At 43.0% G+C, this 20540-nt stretch overlaps 1 protein-coding gene across 1 annotated transcript in view; it reads right to left on the reverse strand.

Annotated features, from left to right (window-relative positions):
• The window catches only part of LOC126298233 (uncharacterized), a 182288-nt gene that overhangs the window by 161357 nt on the left and 391 nt on the right, over window positions 1–20540 (reverse strand). The gene's annotated exons all lie outside the window — the stretch shown is intronic.

The raw sequence follows: 20540 nt of genomic DNA on the forward strand, positions 1-20540 counted from the left end.
GCACAATAGTCCCCTGCTGGCATGCAGGGTCCATGGGTTCATTAGATTGTCTCCATGCCCATACACGTCCGTCCGCTCGATATAATTTGAAATGAGACTCGTCCGACCAGGCAACATATATCCGGTCATCAACAGTCCAATGTCTCAGTGTTGACGGGCCCAGGCGAGGCGTAAAACTTTGTGTAGTGCAGTCATGAAGGATACTCGAGTGGGTCTTCGTCTCCAAAAGGCCATATAAATGATTTTTCGTTGAATGGTTTGCAAGCTGACACAGGTTATGGCCCACTGCTGAAATCTGCAGCAATTTGCAGAAGGGCTGTACTTCTGTCGTACTGAACGATTCTCTTCAGTCATTGTTGGTCCCGTTCTTGCAGGATCTTTTTCCGGCTGCAGCGATGTCAGAGATTTGATGTTTTACTGGGTTCCTGATATTCACAGTACACTGGTGAAATGCTCGTACTGGAAAATCCCCACTTCATGCCTACCACGGAGATGCTGTGTCCCATCGCTCGTGCGCCGACTACAACACCATCTTCAAACTCACTTAAATCTTGATAGCCTGCCACTGTAGCAGCAGTAACCGATCTAACAACTGCGTCAGTTTCTTTTTTTTCCTTTATTGTTTTTTCAATTCCCAATCTGAGACGGACTAGCAACAGCATAGGCGCTACTCTTCAGCCAAGGGACGTTACAGATGTGTGTGAGAACATTTAGAAACAATAAAAAGAAGAAACGTGGGTGAACATACACTCCTGGAAATGGAAAAAAAGAGCACATTGACACCGGTGTGTCAGACCCACCATACTTGCTCCGGACACTGCGAGAGGGCTGTACAAGCAATGATCACACGCACGGCACAGCGTACACTCCAGGAACGGCGGTGTTGGCCGTCGAATGGCGCTAGCTGCGCAGCATTTGTGCACCGCCGCCGTCAGTGTCAGCCAGTTTGCCGTGGCATACGGAGCTCCATCGCAGTCCTTAACACTGGTAGCATGCCGCGACAGCGTGGACGTGAACCGTATGTGCAGTTGACGGACTTTGAGCGAGGGCGTATAGTGGGCATGCGGGAGGCCGGGTGGACGTACCGCCGAATTGCTCAACACGTGGGGCGTGAGGTCTCCACAGTACATCGATGTTGTCGCCAGTGGTCGGCGGAAGGTGCACGTGCTCGTCGACCTGGGACCTGACCGCAGTGACGCACGGACGCACGCCAAGACCGTAGGATCCTACGCAGTGCCGCAGGGGACCGCACCGCCACTTCCCAGCAAATTAGGGACACTGTTGCTCCTGGGGTATCGGCGAGGACCATTCGCAACCGTCTCCATGAAGCTGGGCTACGGTCCCGCACACCGTTAGGCCGTCTTCCGCTCACGCCCCAACATCGTGCAGCCCGCCTCCAGTGGTGTCGCGACAGGCGTGAATGGAGGGACGAATGGAGACGTGTCGTCTTCAGCGATGAGAGTCGCTTCTGCCTTGGTGCCAATGATGGTCGTATGCGTGTTTGGAGCCGTGTAGGTGAGCGCCACAATCAGGACTGCATACGACCGAGGCACACAGGGCCAACACCCGGCATCATGGTGTGGGGAGCGATCTCCTATACTGGCCGTACACCTCTGGTGATCGTCGAGGGGTCACTGAATTGTGCACGGTACATCCAAACCGTCATCGAACCCATCGTTCTACCATTCCTACACCGGCAAGGGAACTTGCTGTTCCAACAGGACAATGCACATTCGCATGTATCCCGTGCCACCCAACGTGCTCTAGAAGGTGTAAGTCAACTACCCTGGCCAGCAAGATCTCCGGATCTGTCCCCCATTGAGCATGTTTGGGACTGGATGAAGCGTCGTCTCACGCGGTCTGCACGTCCAGCACGAACGCTGGTCCAACTGAGGCGCCAGGTGGAAATGGCATGGCAAGCCGTTCCACAGGACTATATCCAGCATCTCTACGATCGTCTCCATGGGAGAATAGCAGCCTGCATTGCTGCGAAAGGTGGATATACACTGTACTAGTGCCGACATTGTGCATGCTCTGTTGCCTGTGTCTATGTGCCTGTGGTTCTGCCAGTGCGATCATGTGATGTATCTGACCCCAGGAATGTGTCAATAAAGTTTCCCCTTCCTGGGACAATGAATTCACGGTGTTCTTATTTCAATTTCCAGGAGTGTAGGTATGAATAAGGATGTATATAATGGAAGAAAGTATACAAAAAAAAGTGTGATTGTCAAATAGACATAAAAAACAAAAAGCATTTTACACAAAAAACCACACACCCTAAGAAGTAAAAGACACAAGTCCAAGTGTGGCCAGAGCACAGAAAGTCACAGGGCGATTAAAACAGCAACATGATGGGTGGTGTAGCATGGAACAACCACGGACAGCAAAACTATGTTGATGTTGGAGGCAATCACATAGGTGGAGAAGTTGCGGTGAACATGGGAGATGAAGTCATAGGGAATAGGAGCAGTGGAGTGGACGTAGATGGTGGCACAGGCAATGGTGAGGGAGGACAAAAAGACGGTGGCGATGAGGTGTTTGGTGGGGTCATTGAGAAGGGATTGTGGCCACATGGTGATGTGCTTAAGGTGGCCGATGGCGACTCCACCTTGCACTCAGGGACCAGGATCATCTGTTTAGTGGAGGATATAGGGAGAGGTATGGACAGTATAGTGGGGCTGGAGACGAGTTTCATTCAGGAGGAAGATGTCAACCTGGTGTTGGGAGATGGGTTTAATGACGAGGTATTTGTTGGTGCAGAAGGAGCGGATGTTCTGGAAAAGGATGCTACACTAGTGCTGCACTGTGACTGGAAGAGGGGAGGGGGGGAGGGAGAGGAGAGAAGAGGAGAGGCTTAAACCAGGGTGTCTAGGCAGGCGAAGGTGAAGTGAAGTGGACTTGGTAGTGGGAGAAGATGGCGGAGATGTTGAGTTAAAAGACAGAGTGGATGGCAAGGGAGATCTGTTGGAGGGTGTGGGGACGTTGGAAAGGGTGGATGTTTTGTAGGACTATGGTTAATAAACAGATGATGTTTTCAGCCGTGGGGGGTGGACAGAGGGAATTGCTGGAGTGGATGGGGGGTGAGTCGATGGAATGGATGGGGACAATAAGCTAGGGGGTGGCTGGAGGGGGTTAACTTCACATTTGTAGGAGTAGGTGGGATGTGGTCCATTGCAGGTGTTACAGGAAGGAGGGGTGGCGGGGTTGTGACTGTTTTTGAGGAAAACAACTGCGCTAGACACTTGTTGACTTATGTAGGGGTTGCTGACCGCAGCACTGTATTCTGCCTGTTTACATACATCTGTATTTGAATACGCTTGCCACTTTCTTTGGCGCTTCAGTATATATAATATATATAATGTGTATGGATTACACAGTTATGTTGTTAAGTAACATTTTTCTTTAAATACGCGTGTTCATTTTCAACGTCTGACAATATCATGTACAGTATGTACTTACAACTTAACATAAGTTTTATGTAATAAATAATATTTGTGAAATCAGGCTACAAATTTCTAGAAATTGCTAATACACACTTGAAGCGCCAGGCAGGTCCTGTGTAGTCGACGACATCCCAGCGGTTCTGTTTCATGATAAGCGATGACCCAGACACTTGTGAGAGGTCCCGTTGCATCAATTCAATCATACCACCGTACGTTCCGTTGTGCAAGTAGCCCCATGTTTTGACTGGCACCACCCGTAATCTGCACATATTCAGAAAACATGTGACTAATTTAGTTCACTATCGTAATACCTGTTAACAGGTGCTAATTTACTTCAGTATCGTAATATCTGATAACAGACACAGTACAGATATAAAACCAGCTCTCCAAAGTGACAAATAGAAGCAACTGATTAGTCACATTCATGCTAACTAAGATTTTGTCTACCTTCAGGGGTGCTACCTTCAGTGATGTTAAGACCTTTGCCACATGAGGGTCTGTTGTGTTTACAGAAACTAAAGAAGCAGTAACTGCCTATTTATGACACACATGTAGCACTGTAATTCAAGTGTTGTAGTAGCCTGCAGTGTGGCTATCCAGCATCAACACTGATCACATAACACTTTGGCATTCCAGATTTCACATTAGCAAAACTCCTGAAAACCTTACAATGTGCCTAGACCGTGACTTAGCTAATGCACAGGCAGTTAGTATCCGAAGAAGCAAACACCATCACTTCCATACTTGTTTTGTAAATAAAATCGCTTTTTGCTGTTGCAACTTGATTTACTTTTTCCAGACGCGTTTCACCGTTTTCTTGCTCAATGACATCTTCAGTGGGATCTATAACTATACAGTTTTGTCATTTTCAGATTATCATCGTTATACAGTTTTGTTATTTTTACGGTATCAACGTAAAGCAAGAAAAAGGCGAAACGCGTCTGGGAAAAATAAATTAAGTAGCAGCAAGAAAAGGCGGTTTTATGTTCAAACCAAGTATTTCTGTGCCTCCTGTGGAGGATGGCCACGCAAACATACTTGGTTACCATCACTTCCACTAGCTTTCTTCTTCTTTATCACAGTTTGTGGCAGCGCAAATACCCACAGCTAAGACAGAAGCCAATTCTTAGCACTAAACTATCCACCTGAAAAGTTAATGATGCTAATGATATCACGAAGGTCTTTGAACTGACAACTTGTCTGTGCCATAATCTGATTGTAGTAGTTAACTTTAATTCTGAACACTAATTCAAATCTTCTATAAACAAACATAAACTCAGACAAACGTGGAAACCATTAACAGTGTCTTAAAACGTCAGGAAACAGAATTACTGTTGTCAGTGTTAAAGCCATTACTATGTGAATAAAAAATACTATATAGATATTAAAGTTTCCTCTCTACATGAATTTAATAAACTACTTACACTGAGTATTTGTCAAGATCGTAAATAGTTTTCATGTTTTAAATACTACCATGAAACAGTATTAAACTACTTTTATTACTCACTGAAGACGCTTTACAATGGAGCTAAATGCGTATGATCAGAACAGAATTTTTATCACAGTCGCAAAAAGACGATGTATGACCTATATTACTTGTATAACTGCGACTTCGGAAAAGAGGCCTAAAAACAGCCAATATAACACGTATAGTATTGTTGGAGTTGGATCCAATGCGAACATATCATACGATTACGCTCCAGATTAGCTTGGCAGTATTCAAATCATGTAACCATTGGTGCCATACATGTACCATCACTTCTTGAAGTACTCCTGACATTATTTGGCGGATTTTGGAGTGCTAGAGTGGCCATGTTCTTGCAGTAGATGTAGACCATCTGCGGGTTGCAGTTAGTGAACGTGCGGGTACTTACGGTCGCAAGATGGCAGACGCAGAGGAGATCCTCTAACATCATATGTCAATATCTCCCCGTAAAAATGAAACATGCAATAAATATTAACTGATACATGATAGTGGATATATGAGAACGACAATATTTCGTGGTAATAAGTGGCAGTTTCAAGCTACTGAGACCTTTGAGGTCTTGAAACTACTGTAGCTTGTAATTCTCCGAAAATCGACAACACAACTGACATTCCTCTGTTAAAATTTGTAATGTTTAATTATTGTTTTATAATCTCTGTAAAGCCATACAGCATAAAAGAGTGCATACATTTAATGTGCATCTACAAGTACTATTAAGGAGAACATGCAATTTTCTTTAAAATATACCATACAGTTGTTACCGATACAAACAAGAAGGAATAGAAGGCTGTAGAAGTTAAAGAGAAACATAAAGATAATTATTACTTACGTTGGCCCAGAGACGAAAACGTTTTAGACAGAGTTCTTTCTGTTGAGATTATTCTCCTTATGGATGGTTGTACGTACCTGTAATTCAGAATATCCTTCAGGTACAAATTGACTGCATAATTTAACTTAGACATTGTGTCCAAATGTTTGTTCTCCAAACTCGTAAGTCGTTCCACTGGGCGATCCATAGGCATTTTAGTGAACTGAAATGCATACACACTTATTTAATACATTTGCTGGAATTTTATAATTACATCATATCTATTTTGGGTAATCTGGAAGAAAGCTTGCAAGCGATATATATTGAGGGTACAATTCTCGCAGAACTAGATATCAATTGTGAGAACCGCCACGTCATGAGTGGCAAAGATTCCTGTATTCTGACATTGGTAGAGTTTTGCAACTGTTCCCGATAGAGTTTTCTTGACAACTCAGGGTATACCGATGGCGACGTAATAGAGGTGAGTGAAGGAAACAGTGCTTCGAATAGCTCTAGTCTTACAAGGCGTGACTTAATTTCCGTACTAGGTACCATTCAAAGTTGCTTAGATTTCTGTTGGGAGTACCATTTGCTGCCAAATCAAGACCCGAAAACTTGTGTGGATTGCAGTGGACCGATGAGTAAGAAGCTCAGTAGAAAAAGTTTTGATTCGGAATTCCCATTTCAGTTATATTGCGAAAAATGCAGGCAAAGAAGCAATATAAGGAGAAACACGGAGTTCGACAACCGCAAATTGACAATTCATCAGAATGTCATCTTGGTGGCTTGCTGGGTTAAGGGCTATATATTGGAGAACACAGAATCAGAAATGGGACTATCTGTAAAACTGTGTGTGATTACTACGGATCCTACCGCGAAGTGTTCTATGCGAATTGTGACCAATGGTAGTGCTTCGAGAGACGGTAACAACAAAACTGTGAATCGATGAGTCACAAATAACTACCACGAATTATGGAAAAGGACGACCTCTGAAGAACGAATGTGAACAGATTTGATTATTTGGAGGTACTGAGAGGGAATCGAAGACATATTTCACTGTGTAAATTTATCCCAGGACAAAACGAACCTCAGTACCTCTTATTAAAACTTCATCATGTTTGGAATGGGAGTAATTACAGACGGATGGAAACCTTATAAGATACTCAAGAACGAACGTTTTGACCACGAATTTGTGAATCACTCACTGGCAATCGTTTCCTGTGATGCTCCGTTGGCACAGAACATCGAGCGTCTTTGGAAATCTCTCAAGTCGTCTACCAGAAGAGAAGGCCGACCAAGAGAACGTGACTAACTGTACATCTTTCAATATATCTACTCCCACAATCGGAGATTGCGTGGTATAAAACTTCCTAGAGACACTGTACCAATTTTTTACGAGACATAGCTAGAGTATATCATGATTATGGAAGGAAAGGATTCCTACCGTCAGAATTTTCCAAGACGGGAGTGTCAGTAACGAATAAGGTAAGTGAAATTACATTACATCTAGTCATCGCCTGATATTTATATATTCTCATCGTTGTTGGTAACGCTATAAAAAAAAAAAAAAAAACCTTTGCGCTCATCTTCTGCCGTTGTCGTCTTTATCGCTGTAAACATAATTGGTACCTGGCTCCGTGACAGTCGCATCTTCGATGTATATCGTTTGCACGTGTTCTTCACAATTACCTCATTTTGTATAGTCTTTAATTAAATTATTATATATGTGTTCAACACTCTAACCGATACACATCTACATAAGAGACGCTATTTTTTGACATAGTTCATAGAAAATAAAGACACAAACGTAGTAGGCCGGAAATCCTAAAAATAGATTACAATTATTTCTTTAAGACTAGGGAAATATTTAAGATTAAATTAAGCATTAAGCATCTTAGGGAATGAAAATGATAAAGATTTAGACCGCAGGGTCAGTTATTTAATATAGAATCAGATAAAGAGTAAAGATGTTGCGAAAGACAAATGGGAAGAGAATTTCAAATGGAAGAAAGCAACATTTAAAGTGAAGGTGAGAGCTTTAGCAAAAGACAATACGAACATAACGGAATATGCTGAATTAAAGAAAATTATTAGAAAATGTCTGTGAGAGTATATGGGTGGCTAGAATGAATACTTGGTATGAAGAACCATTGTAAAGAAATGCAGAAAGAAAGTGTAAAATTATTTACAAAAATCAGCGAATGAATAAACATTTTAATCAAGCAAAAGAATAAGCTGGCTTTAGAGGTGGATGTAGTCCAAAGGGTCATTTGCAAAATGTGAACAAAACTGTAGAACTGACCAATATGTATGAAAAATTGTTTTCTGAATAACAGATTTCAGCTATCAGTTGAGTATTCAATGAACTGTGGATGAAGCCCAACCAACAGGCATTACATGCATTGACCAAAACTGATAGTGCATTGAGAATGGCTAGTTTCTAGCTGGAATCTAGATCTAGCAATCAAATTTCATAAGGACGACTGATAGCTGAAATCTATTAATTACAAGTCAATATAACAGTCGCTGCGCTCAACAGCCTTCTGAATGGAAAGTATCCTGATAAAAATCGTTTTGTTTGGGCCATTGGCGAAATGTGACGGAAATTATAGAACGGAACAATAAGTATGAATAATAGATTTCTGTGGCTCAAAAATGGCTCTGAGCACTATGGGACTTAACTTCTGAGGTCATCAGTCACCTAGAACTTAGAACTACTTAAACCTAACTAACCTAAGGACATCACACCCACCAATGCCCGAGGCAGGATTAGAACCTGCGACCGTAGCGGTCACGTGGTTCCAGACTGCAGCGCCTAGAACCGCTCGGTCACCCAGGCCCTCTAGATTTCTGTGGGTTTTATACTATCTGATAAAGCTTTTGAGTCAATTTCAAACAAAATCTGTACTAATAGTTGTTCAGAAACTGGAAAATGAGAGAGGGAAGGAAATTCTATCTCATACAGCTTTTCTCAGAAGCTTTAGAGGAATTTTTCCAAATCTTAAACTGGGAAGGAGAAGAATAATTCTTTTCAAGTGGAAAGTAACTGAAGCACATTTGATTTGCTGATGACAATGTAGTGTTTATCTCTAATGTACATAAAGTCGAAGAACTAATAGAAGAAGGTAAAACAGGAAGTTCGAAAGCAGGCAGAAGATAAACTACAATAAGACAAAAATAATGCATAAACGGAAAAAACATAGTACCACTTGATAAATGTTTGTGTCTCATGTAGTTGAAGACAAGAACTAGATAGTTCTGCTATTATTAAACTAAATAGAGTTTGCAAAACTAAACTTCACGTGTGGTTGAAATGGAAAGTGAAACAAAAAGTTTGATGTGAAAACAATTCAAGAAATGAGAGTAGCCCATTGTGAAATGGTGAGAATTGTGATGTGAATATTGGAAGAGACAGGAAAAAAATTGACGCTTTTCTTCAAAAGTAATGTACGCAAAAGGAGTCTCACATTTAATTAGAAACAATTTACTTGCAAATCACAGTTTGGTTCCCATGAGGATTTCTCGTCTGAGAATCCTGTTTATCCATTCACTTACCGAATTGTGAAAGCCGTAAATGATAAAATACCGCTGAAATATTATAATTACTTAATATTCATTTTGTATAAGCATAAAAGAAAGCTTGGAACAACTGGCATAGTAGAAAAACTAGCAGTAACTGGAAAATCTATGAGTTTAGGAAGAAGCAAACAAATAAAATTATTAGTGTACAAAAGAGGTTCTTTGAAAAGGAGCAACTTAAAACTAAAAAAATATAGCACGAGAGACTATTACCAAACATTCAAGAACTGCATGTCTGAGAACATTACGCAGTCGACATGCTTCAGGAAAGAAAATGGAAAAGTCATAATCAACAATAAAGAAATCAGCAGGTTACTGGCAATAAGTTTTGAAAATCTGTTGTACTGTGAAAAAATGATCAGACAACTCGAATTCTGCGAAAATATTCCAAATGAAAATTCCAAACCACCAAGCACAGACATGATTACAAGTTACATGAGATATTAAACGCAATAAAGCCCTATGTAAATACGGCTTTACAGCAGAAATTCTAAAAGCTGGTGAAGATCTAGGTGTCACAACTACAAAAGAAAACCTAGATAAGATCTGGGACACTGAAACAGTTCTATAAAATTGGAAGGTTGCACTTCATAACAAAGGGGACAAAAGATAATCACTATTCAGGGAGGAAGTTATTTACTGCTCTTAGAATGAAAAATATTTTCGGAAGCTCTTCTGGGCATATTAAATGCCCAATTAGATAAACAAACTGGAGTATATCAGTGTGGATTTAGGAGTCATAGCAAATTATAAACGTTAAACAAATAATTCGGAATATGAAAATATCAGATAAGAAATAGTGCTAATATTTGCTAATTTCAAAAAAGCATGTGATGGAATAGTTAGACTCCTTCCTCAAAACCGTGAAGGAATTTGCTATAGATAGGAAAACTCTGGAAATCTGTGGTAAGCCGTTCCAGGTGGACAACATGTGTTATATTGTTCCACATTTTATGTCGTTTTTCTAAGATACACTGACGCTAGAATGTTCCTCTTTAGTATACTGGTGTAACAGATACATTACGTGATCAAAATTGTCCGGAGACCTAGCTAAAAATGACTTACACGTTCGTGGCGCCCTCCGTCGGTAATGTTGGAATTCAATACGGTGTTGGCCCACCCTTAGCCTTGATAACAGCTTCCACTATCGCAGGCATACTTTCAGTCAGGTGCTGAAAGGTTTCTTGGCGAATGGCAGCACATTCTTCACGGAGTACTGCTCTGAGGAGAGGTATAGATGTCAGTCGGTGAGGAATGGCACGAAGACGGCGTCCCAAAACAACCAAAAGGAAGTTCTATAGGATTCAGGTCACGACCCTGTGCAGGCCAGTCCATTACAGGGATGTTATTGTGTAACCACTTCGCCACAGGTCGTGCATTATGAACAGGAGCTCGATCGTGTTGAAAGATGCGATCGCCATCCTCGAATTGGTCTTCAACAGTGGGAAGCAAGAAGATGCTTAAAACATCAATGTAGGCCTGTTCTGTGATAGTGCCACACAAAACAACAAGGGATGCCAGCCCCCTCCACGGAAAACCCGACCACACCGTAAAACCACCGCCTCCGAATTTTACTGTAGGAACTATAGACGCTGACAGATGATGATCACCAGGCATTCGCCATACTCACACCCAGCCATCAGATCATCACATTGTGTACCGTGATTCTCACTCCCCACAGCGTTTTTCAACTGTCCAGTCGTCGAACGATAACGCTTCTTACACCAAGTGATGCATCGTTTGGTATTTACCGGCGTGGCGAGTGGCTTATTGGCAGCCGCTCGACCATGAAATCCAAGTTTTCTCACTTCACGCCTAATTGCCATAGTACTTGCAGCGGATTCTGATGCAGTTTGAAATTCCTGTGTGATGCTCTCGATAGATGTCGTTGTCCTATTACACATTACGACCCTCTTCAATTGCAGACGGTCTCTGTCAGTCAACAGACGAGGTCGGCCTGCGCGCATCTGTGCTGCACGTGTCCCTTCACGATTCAGCTTTACTATCACAGCGGAAACAGTTGACCTAGGGCTGCTTAGGAGTGTGGAAATCTTGCGTACAGACGTATGACACAAGTGACACTCAATCACCTGACCACGTTCAATGTCTGTGAGATCCGCGGAGAGCCCCATTGTGCTCTCTCACTATGACTAATTAATACAGAGATCGCTGATATTGTGTACTAGGCTGTAGGTGGCAGCACAGTGTACCTAATATGAAAAACGTAGGTTTTTTTGGGAGTGTCAGGATACTTTTGATCACATAGTGTAGCATGAAATCAACTAAGTGAAAAAACCTCGCTTGTTTATTTACACTACTGGCCATTAAAATTGCTACACGAAGACGAAATGAAGATGATAAACTCGTATTCATTGGCCAAATATATTATACTAGAACTGACATGTGATTACATTTTCACGCGATTTGGGTGCATAGATCCTGAGAAATCAGTACCCAGAACAACCACCTCTGGCCGTAATAACGGCCTTGATAGGCCTGGGCAGTGAGTTACACAAAGCTTGGATGGCGTGTACAGGTACAGCTGCCCATGCAGCTTCAACACGATACCACTGTTCATCAAGAGTAGTGACTGCCGTATTGTGACGAGCCAGTTGCTTGGCCACCATTGACCAGACGTTTTCAATTGGTGATAGATCAGGAGACTGTGCTGGCCAGGGCAGCAGTCGGAACATTATCTGTATCCAGAAAGGCCCGTACTGCAACATGCGGTCGTGCATTATTCTGCTGAAATGTAGGGTTTCGCAGGGATCGAATGAAGGGTAAAGCCACGGGTCATCTGAAATGTAACGTCCACTGTTCAAAGTGCCGTCAATGCGAACAAGAGGTGACCGAGACGTGTAACCAATGGCACCCCATACCATCACGCCGGGTGATACGCCAGTATGGCGATGACGAATACACGCTTCCAATGTGTGTTCACCGCGATGTTGCCAAAAACGCGTGCAACCATCATGATGCTGTAAACAAAACCTGGATTCATCCGAAAAAATGACTTTTTGCCATTCGTGCACTCTGGTTCGTCGTTGAGTACGCCATTGCAGGCACTCCTGTCTGTGATGCAGCGTCAAGGGTAACCGCAGCCATGGTCTCCGAGCTGATAGTCCGTGCTGCTACAGACTTCGTCGAACTGTTCGTGCAGATGGTTGTTGTCTTGCAAACGTCTCCATCTGTTGACTCAGGGATCGAGATGTGGCTGCACTATCTGTTATAGCCATGCGGATAAGATGCCTGTCATCTCGACAGCTAGTGATACGAGGCCGTTGGGATCCATCACGGTGTTCCGTATTACCCTCCTCACTCCACCGATTCCATATTCTACTAACAGTCATTGGATCTCGACCAACGCGAGCCACAATGTCGCGATACGGTAAACCGCAATCGCGATAGATTACAATCCGACCTTTATCAAAGTTGGAAACGTGATGGTACGCATTTCTCCACCTTACACGAGGCATCACAACAACGTTTCACCAGGCAACGCCGGTCAACTGCTGTTTGTGTATGAGAAATCGGTTGGAAACTTTCCCCATGTCAGCACGTTGTGGGTGTCGCCACCGGGGCCAACCTTGCTTGAATGCTCTGAAAAGCTAATCATTTGCATATCACAGCATCTTCTTCCTGTCGGTTAAATTTCGCGCCTGTAGCACGTCATCTTCGTGGTGCAGCAATTTTAATGGCCAGTAGTGTAGTTATACTTATGTATATAAACCGACTTTCGGTATTTTCAATGCGTCCGAGTGCAATCACGTGTATGAGAAAAAATCGCCTGGAAAATTTAGCTTCAGCTCTATAAAAACTCATGTAAGTGTCGTGATATCTCGTGTCGTATCAACTGTAAACATTACCTTTGCATTTTAGAAAATTATGATCACAAACCCTCATTCAAAACCAGTAGCTTCTTAATTTCATTCTATATATACGTGATAAAAAGTGTTTTTCTGAAAATTTTTGGTCTCTTTCAAACGTATGTTTTTGACAGTTACGAGTGTTGACCATAATATACTTCGTAGCGAATAGGTTTTGGGATTTACCGTTACTGTAAATAACTAACATATCGTGTCACATTACTTTTCTCTTTTGACAGGAGTGTATATTGTCTCCATTTGTTGCAAATTGACACTTTCATAGAATTTATCAGTAACCATAACCTGAGAAACATTCCAGAGAAACAGTAAATTTTATACCCAGTTTCTCTGTAATAGATATCTCGTCTTGGCTGTAAATCGCCTCAGTGCAAAGAATTCTGTTGGTAATACTTGTAGCAAAACAGACCCATAAATTAAAAGAGAACGAGCAAACCAAGTTTAAAGTTATCTATTTATTGTTATGCGAAATATTGCACCAAGCGAAATAGAGCCCAACTGTGTTTGTTGTTCTCGGACAATGTATGAGTTAGGTGCTGTTCGTAAGCAGTTTCAAATTACTCAGACAACCGTTATGCGACTTGAAGCTGCAATGAATGCGTGAGTTGGAAGGGCTACTGAGACTGATATACCAAACATACAAAAGGTACCTCAGGTACTATCCTCTCATGGAGATATTGTCTCTTCTGCCGGAAATACAGCATTTTTCACTACTCGTTCACTTGACAGTTAGTGGCATGTCACCGTCCTTCATAGTGGTGATGGGGACCAGGGAAAACTCAGGATATTACATATGTTTCCCTAACCAATAAGAACGAAGTGCTGCCTTCCACCGAAACCGAAACTGCGCCAGTATGACTGAGTTCACCTGTTGGTAAGCGTGCTGCGCTCCGTGTCAAGGGGAGGCAAACGTAAAGGTGTAGGGGATTAATTAATCGTCGGCCGTTCAAACGCACGGCCAATATTTGTACCCCTAGCAGCAAAGCATGGGAAGGAACCTCATGTGAACTCAATGTGTATTCCTGGGAGCCTCGCCGAATGGAGTGACCGAGCGGTTCTAGGCACTACAGTCTGGAGCTGCGCAACCGTTACGGTCTCAGGTTTGAATCCTGCCTCGGGCATAGATGTGTGTGATGTCCTTAGGTTAGTTAGGTTTAAGTAGTTCTAAGTTCTAGGCGACTGATGACGTCAGTAGTTATGTCCCATAGTGCTCAGAGCCATTTGAACCATTTTTTGAACCTGGGAGCCTCATTCAATGTGCTGAAGAAGCTACTGCTATAGGCTATTGGGAAATAGACAGGTGTACTTATCGCAGCAGACAAGGAACTCAAATCCACCGAGATGGAAATTGAGGCTGTATACGAGATCGTTTGAGCAAGACTCAGTATCACAGGTTGGCATAAAATTATATAACTGAGTTCTTTCGTCGACCAGCAGACTCACCTACTGCTGTAACCGAAAACTGAAAAGAAATCCTTAGTTTGCTTGTGCATTCAGACGTCTTCGTCCTGGAATCTCATTGCTGGGTGTAGAATTGTCTTCAGTGGTGAGTTCCGCTTCGAAATGAACCCCAATGACCAGCGATGATGTGTCTGGAGACGTCCCAGACAGCAGTGGGATACCGACCTGATTGTCGTCCGCCATACATCCCGACAACTAGGAGTGATGGTCTGGGGTGCCATTTCTTTTCATAGCAGGACCCCGCTGGTTGTCATTCGAAGCATCCTTACAGCACAGCAGTACGTCGACGATAGTCTACGCCCCGTTCTGTTGCCCTTCGTGGCAAGGCATCGTGGGCTTCCATTTCAGCAAGATAATGTCCGCCTGCACACGGTGGGAGTTTCTACAGCTTGTCTCCGTGCTTGTCAAATCATACCTTGGCCAGCAATGTCGCCGGATCTCTCCTAAATTCAGAATGTTTTGAGCATTATGGGCAGGACCCTCGAAACAACTTGGAATTTTGACGATCTAAGAAGCCAGTTGGACAGAATTTTGTACGATATCCCTCAGGAGGACATCCAATAACTCTATCAATCAATGCCATGCCGAATAACTACTTGCATAAGGGCAAACGGCCAGAGGTGGACCAACGCTTTATTGACATGCCCAGTTTGTTAAGTTCTTTCTCTTGAAAAGATATCTGCACATGAACATCAAATCTTCCTTTTTCCGTCTGATTTGGATATTTCCTTCGTGGTGAGCCCTTTTTTCTTTTTCCTTAGCGTGCGGCTAACTGAAATTTTAAATCTAACCTGAAATCTTATTGACAACGTCTTCTATTCCATAGACGAATTTTTATTTTAAAACTGTTAGGCTGTAAAAAACCTAGTTCTAAGTGTAGTTGCGTCAGTACGGCTAAAAATTACGTGTTCATTAATGTCGAATTTAGACTAGTGTGCCGTTTAGGTAAGTTACTTGTAGTAAATGGCCAGCATGTAGCCATTTACTAAAACTATTCATGTATACGTTTCCAGTAAAAAAACCTTACCAATTGGAGTGTACTATGCAATTATCTCCATAATGAATATACACTTGTTATAGAAAAAATATGATTCAAAGAAATTTCTTGGAAACAATCATAGAATAAGGTAACAATGAACCACCTTGACTGATCCTGAACGTTTTAGCTAGCAAATATGAAACTGCGCCATAGACTGTGTATTTTTTCCGCTTTGAGTATAAAAATTATTTTAGGACGCATTTCTTTTTCAGAATTACTAACCTACCTTCTAAACGTACTATACAGTAAAAAAAGAGATTTTATCTTTGCCTTCATAACTAAGATTTCGATCGCTTTAAATTACGAAATTTTGCTCGATACAAATTTTACTATGTTTTTATACTCAGTTGTATGTAATTTCAAGAAGCAAAATTATAGTTTAAGGAAACTGCAATTTTTTCACCTATATGATTAGCAATATCTGAAACCTAGTTGTGCAGTATGATCGCTGGCACCAAATAATTTTTTTTCATTTTGTGGAAAAAATGCTTCATGGTTGCGTTATTTATGTTGCCGTTATTCCCAATGGACCCTTATACCTTTCAGCCACTTAGTTTTTCCAGGTACACAATTCACCTTCAGAACAGTCAAAAGGAAATTTCTTTTTAAGATTACTGCCGCATTAGAGTTTATATCCTTCTCTCAACCGCCAAAACTTAGCTTTTTCTGTCCAATATAGCAATTTCAGTTTTTGGTCTATTTTTGGAGATGACTGATAATCAAATATGGTTCTGTCACAAATAAGTACAAATAAGTATCATTGACATTGGCGGCTTTGCGTCCTGCATTATCGAAGTTCTGTCGTTCCCACGTATATACACTATCTGATCACAAGTACCTGGACACTTATTAGTGGACATTAATATGGAGTATGTCCACTCTTCGCCGTTATGACGGCTTGAGCTCTGCTGGGAACACTTGCAGTGAGGTGCCTAAATGTCTATGGACGAATGGCAGCCCATTCTTCCTCACCAGTCGAAGCCAGAGAAGGTGATAACACTGGACGATGGGGTCTGGAGTGAAGTCGGCGTTCTAACTCATCCGAAAGGTTTTACATTACAGTCACGTCGGGGCTCTAGGAAACTAGTCCATTTCATTAAGGTTACTGTCCACAAACGATTGCATCTCAGGTGCTGGTTGATGACAGGGTTCATTGCCATTCTGATACAGACAGACATCGTACAGAACTGTCCTCTACGGTACGAGTATAAAATGCTGTAATAAGTGTTCACATCATTCCGCATTTAGCGCTTTCTTAAGTGTAATGTGTGGGCCACACCCTAACCGCGAAATTAGCCTCATCCCCTAACTCCAACTCCTGCGTTCTTCACTGATGGCACTATGCAGATGATGGCAGGTAACGTTTTCCAGACATTCGCCAATGCCAAATCTTTCATCGGACATGTATCAGCATAATTCATTATTATTATTCTAGTGTCAGAAACATACAGGTACCAATCGTTTAAAAAATGGTTCAAATGGCTCTGAGCACTATGGGACTTAACATCTGAGGTCATCAGTCCCCTAGAACTTAGAACTACTTAAAACTAACTAACCTAAGGACATCACACACATCCGTGCCCAAGGCAGGGTTCGAGCCTGCGACCGTAGCGATCGAGCGGTTCCAGACTGAAGCGCCTAGAACCGCTCGGTCACAAAGGCCAGTATACAGGTACATGTATATACATTTTACACAGTTACGATTAAATTACTTTTGACCATAATTTGGCCACTTCCAGCGCCTTTTCTGTTGCGTGTTGAAGATCATCTTCTGTAGAGGAGACTGGGCACAATCGACACCAAAGCATGTGCCGAACTGTTTGTTCTTCTCTAAAGTCACACCGAATACCATTTAGATCAGTGTATCCCCATCTTGCCAAGTTAACTTTTGATCTTCCAACTCCGGATCTCAGTCTATTCAGGGACTTACAAGTTGTCCATTTCCCGTCATGCCCTGGAGGTAAAGCTTCCACAACTCTTTTCTCACCAGGGAGGAGGTAGGTCGTAGCCCTCCATTATTGTAACCTAGCTTTTTCAGCAGTGGATCTAAGTTCCTTTGTGTCCTAAGGAAACTCTTCCTTGACTTCAGTCGTTGCGAATGCGGCTCATGTCCACACAGAGAGCTAAGCATACTGTCTTTCTTTCCTTTTTCGCAGCTATCTCCCTTCGAACAGGTGGTGGTGCTATACCAGCGAGGTGGTAAAGCCATTCGACTGGAGTGGATTTCAAGCAACATGATATAATTCTGCAGGTTTCGTTGAGAGCCACATCCACCTGTTTGGCATGAGCTGAATTATACCAAGCAGGACAGGTATTCTCTGCCGCAGACAGCATAGCGCCATTGCAGATGTTTGGATTCATCATCCCAAATAACTCGTTTCCAGTCATTCACTCTCCAGTGGCGTCGCTCATAAACACCACATAAAGCGTCGCTTAGAAATGACTACAGAAATACGTGTCTTATAAGGAGCTGGTCGACCGTTCTAGGCAACTATTTCTAACTCCCAAAACACAGACGTTGTGTTAGCTGGACTGCTGATAGCATTTTGGAGTTCACAAGTGATTCCTTCCGCTGATTACACCTGATTTTTCACAAGCACTCTCTACAATGCTCGACGATTCCTGCCCGTTAGTACATGAGACTGCCTTTTGTAGGTTTATCTGTGGTTGTTACTTCACGTTCCCATTGCGTTTCCAGCAACTTCAGTTTAGGACTCCAGGCTCTACTGAGTTTGTATCCAGTGTCACGATTCACGAACGTTGCTGTCACCGTTATCTCTATAGACTCTGTAACACTGTCTAGTGTCTTGGAGTCTCCGCCTGAACTCTTGTATCATCACAGTCTATGCCATGATTGTGTTCAAGACAATTGCTGATGTAGTTGCCTGCTTCATTCTGATGTAAAACATGCCACGTTGCCGATGTAAAAGCTAAACTGGTAAATTAACAGCCTTCGAACCTTGAAGTTCAAGCCGACCAGCGCATAAGAGAAAATTTGTAAAATATTTTACATTGTCTCCATCTATGCTTAGCTCTGGCCTAAGCTGGAGACCTAGTATCTGGCTTTTCCAAAAAGGTGAGATGATGTAAAACCTCTGGACTTTAATACAGAAACTAGTGGTTCGGCCTCAGCAGTGGCAATCGGCAGGTGCTTAGGTGCTGGCAAGTTGACTGCAGTACTGCAATATTGCAACCGCAGCGGGAAGCGGATCTCTTGCATGGCGAGTCAAACCGTTACCGTACTCTCACATCACAGATTTATTGCACCGAGAGCAGCTGGAAACAGTATGTTGGCATAACAAGTGGCCGTGTATAAGCATGGATAAAAATTAATCTGAGCACAAGCATGAGCAGTCCAGGATTACCAACAGAGATGGGAGGGCCCCGCCAGATGACCAGACGCAAGCGATACAGGTTTGGGCTTCCATCACAACACCGTTCCACTAGTGTCGAGTCCTTCTCCTTGGACTTGGTACTTGTCTGCCGGCGGACTGCCACGTAGCCCCCTTCCAGCAGCTACATAGACTCCTACCCTGGTGAATAGTAGCTCGAGACTGGGACGGTTCCACCGCCCACCCTTCCGTTCCTGCGTAGGCGCCTAGATCCACAAGCTGTCACTCGCTGCGCCGAGTACCGCCGTCGGAGACTGGCATCCGCTGCAAGGGACTCGGCAGTCTACAGTGCCGCTAGCTCCATACGCGGGCGGGCGTGTCCCAGTAACGATACCACACTCTACTGCATAAACTACTGGAGTCAGCACTGCGGGGCGCTTATATCACAGCGCGGTAGCCGTCAGCTAGCCGCCGTCACACGCCGCCTCTACATGTGCTCGAGTGGGTGAGACGCTATAAGTGTAGAAAAATGAGTATTCAAATGGTTCAAATGGCTCTGAGCACTATGGGACTTATCATCTATGGTTATCAGTCCCCTAGAACTTAGAACTACTTAAACCTAACTAACCTCAGGACAGCACACAACACCCAGTCATCACGAGGCAGGGAAAATCCCTGACCCCGCCGGGAACCGAACGCGGGAATCTGGGCGCGAAAAATGAGTATTAGTAAACTGTTTTAACTTTTTGGTATTATCTGCCTGAGCTACCAGTAACCTGTTCACGGGGCCTCCACGCACTTCCACGACCCACCCCCGCACATAAGTGGTTCTACACTCACAGACTGCTTCATTGCAGTTACACGCTTCGTTTGGTCGAGCTAAGTTCCCGTTTATGAACAAAACAGTTCCCACTCTGGTGTCCGTCATGTGATTATCGATCGTAGTTTGAATTAATGAAGTAGGATTTACCCACAACTCACAGAGAGGAATAGAGACACTCGTAAGGTCGATAAGACCAGGCAATTGTGGTAGTCTGTCTTTTGTAACACACAGAAGATGAATTGAATCGAGTTACTTCGCGTTTAATCTGTCGTGTATGAACATTAGCAGTTAACCGTCAATTAAAGTCACATGGTACTGTTTGCTTGGAATTCCTCTACAGGGTCACCTGCATAATTAGTAAGGTTATTCACATCTCATTGGATCACTTCGTTTGCGAACTGTAAATGTCTTACCACAATTCGGCAGTTTCATATGGGTGCTGAGTGGGTACATGTTGCTTTTTTATTAGAGTTATAAATGAGAGTGAGAACAGAGAAAGTAAAATTGTCTGGCAGTACATAGCATGTTCATCAACTGCACCAGTAGCTCTGGTAGCTAGTTCACCACCAACAGTCTCGCCCATCCTCACGCCACGACACTATGTGAATAGTTTTGCGATTTAACCCAGGAGACTGGCACATCGTCTCGTTATCTCGAATCTTGCGCCACAAACAGTGTTCTCCTT

This window comes from Schistocerca gregaria, chromosome X (genome assembly GCF_023897955.1).
Source record: "Schistocerca gregaria isolate iqSchGreg1 chromosome X, iqSchGreg1.2, whole genome shotgun sequence".
Classification (NCBI taxonomy): domain Eukaryota; kingdom Metazoa; phylum Arthropoda; class Insecta; order Orthoptera; family Acrididae; genus Schistocerca; species Schistocerca gregaria.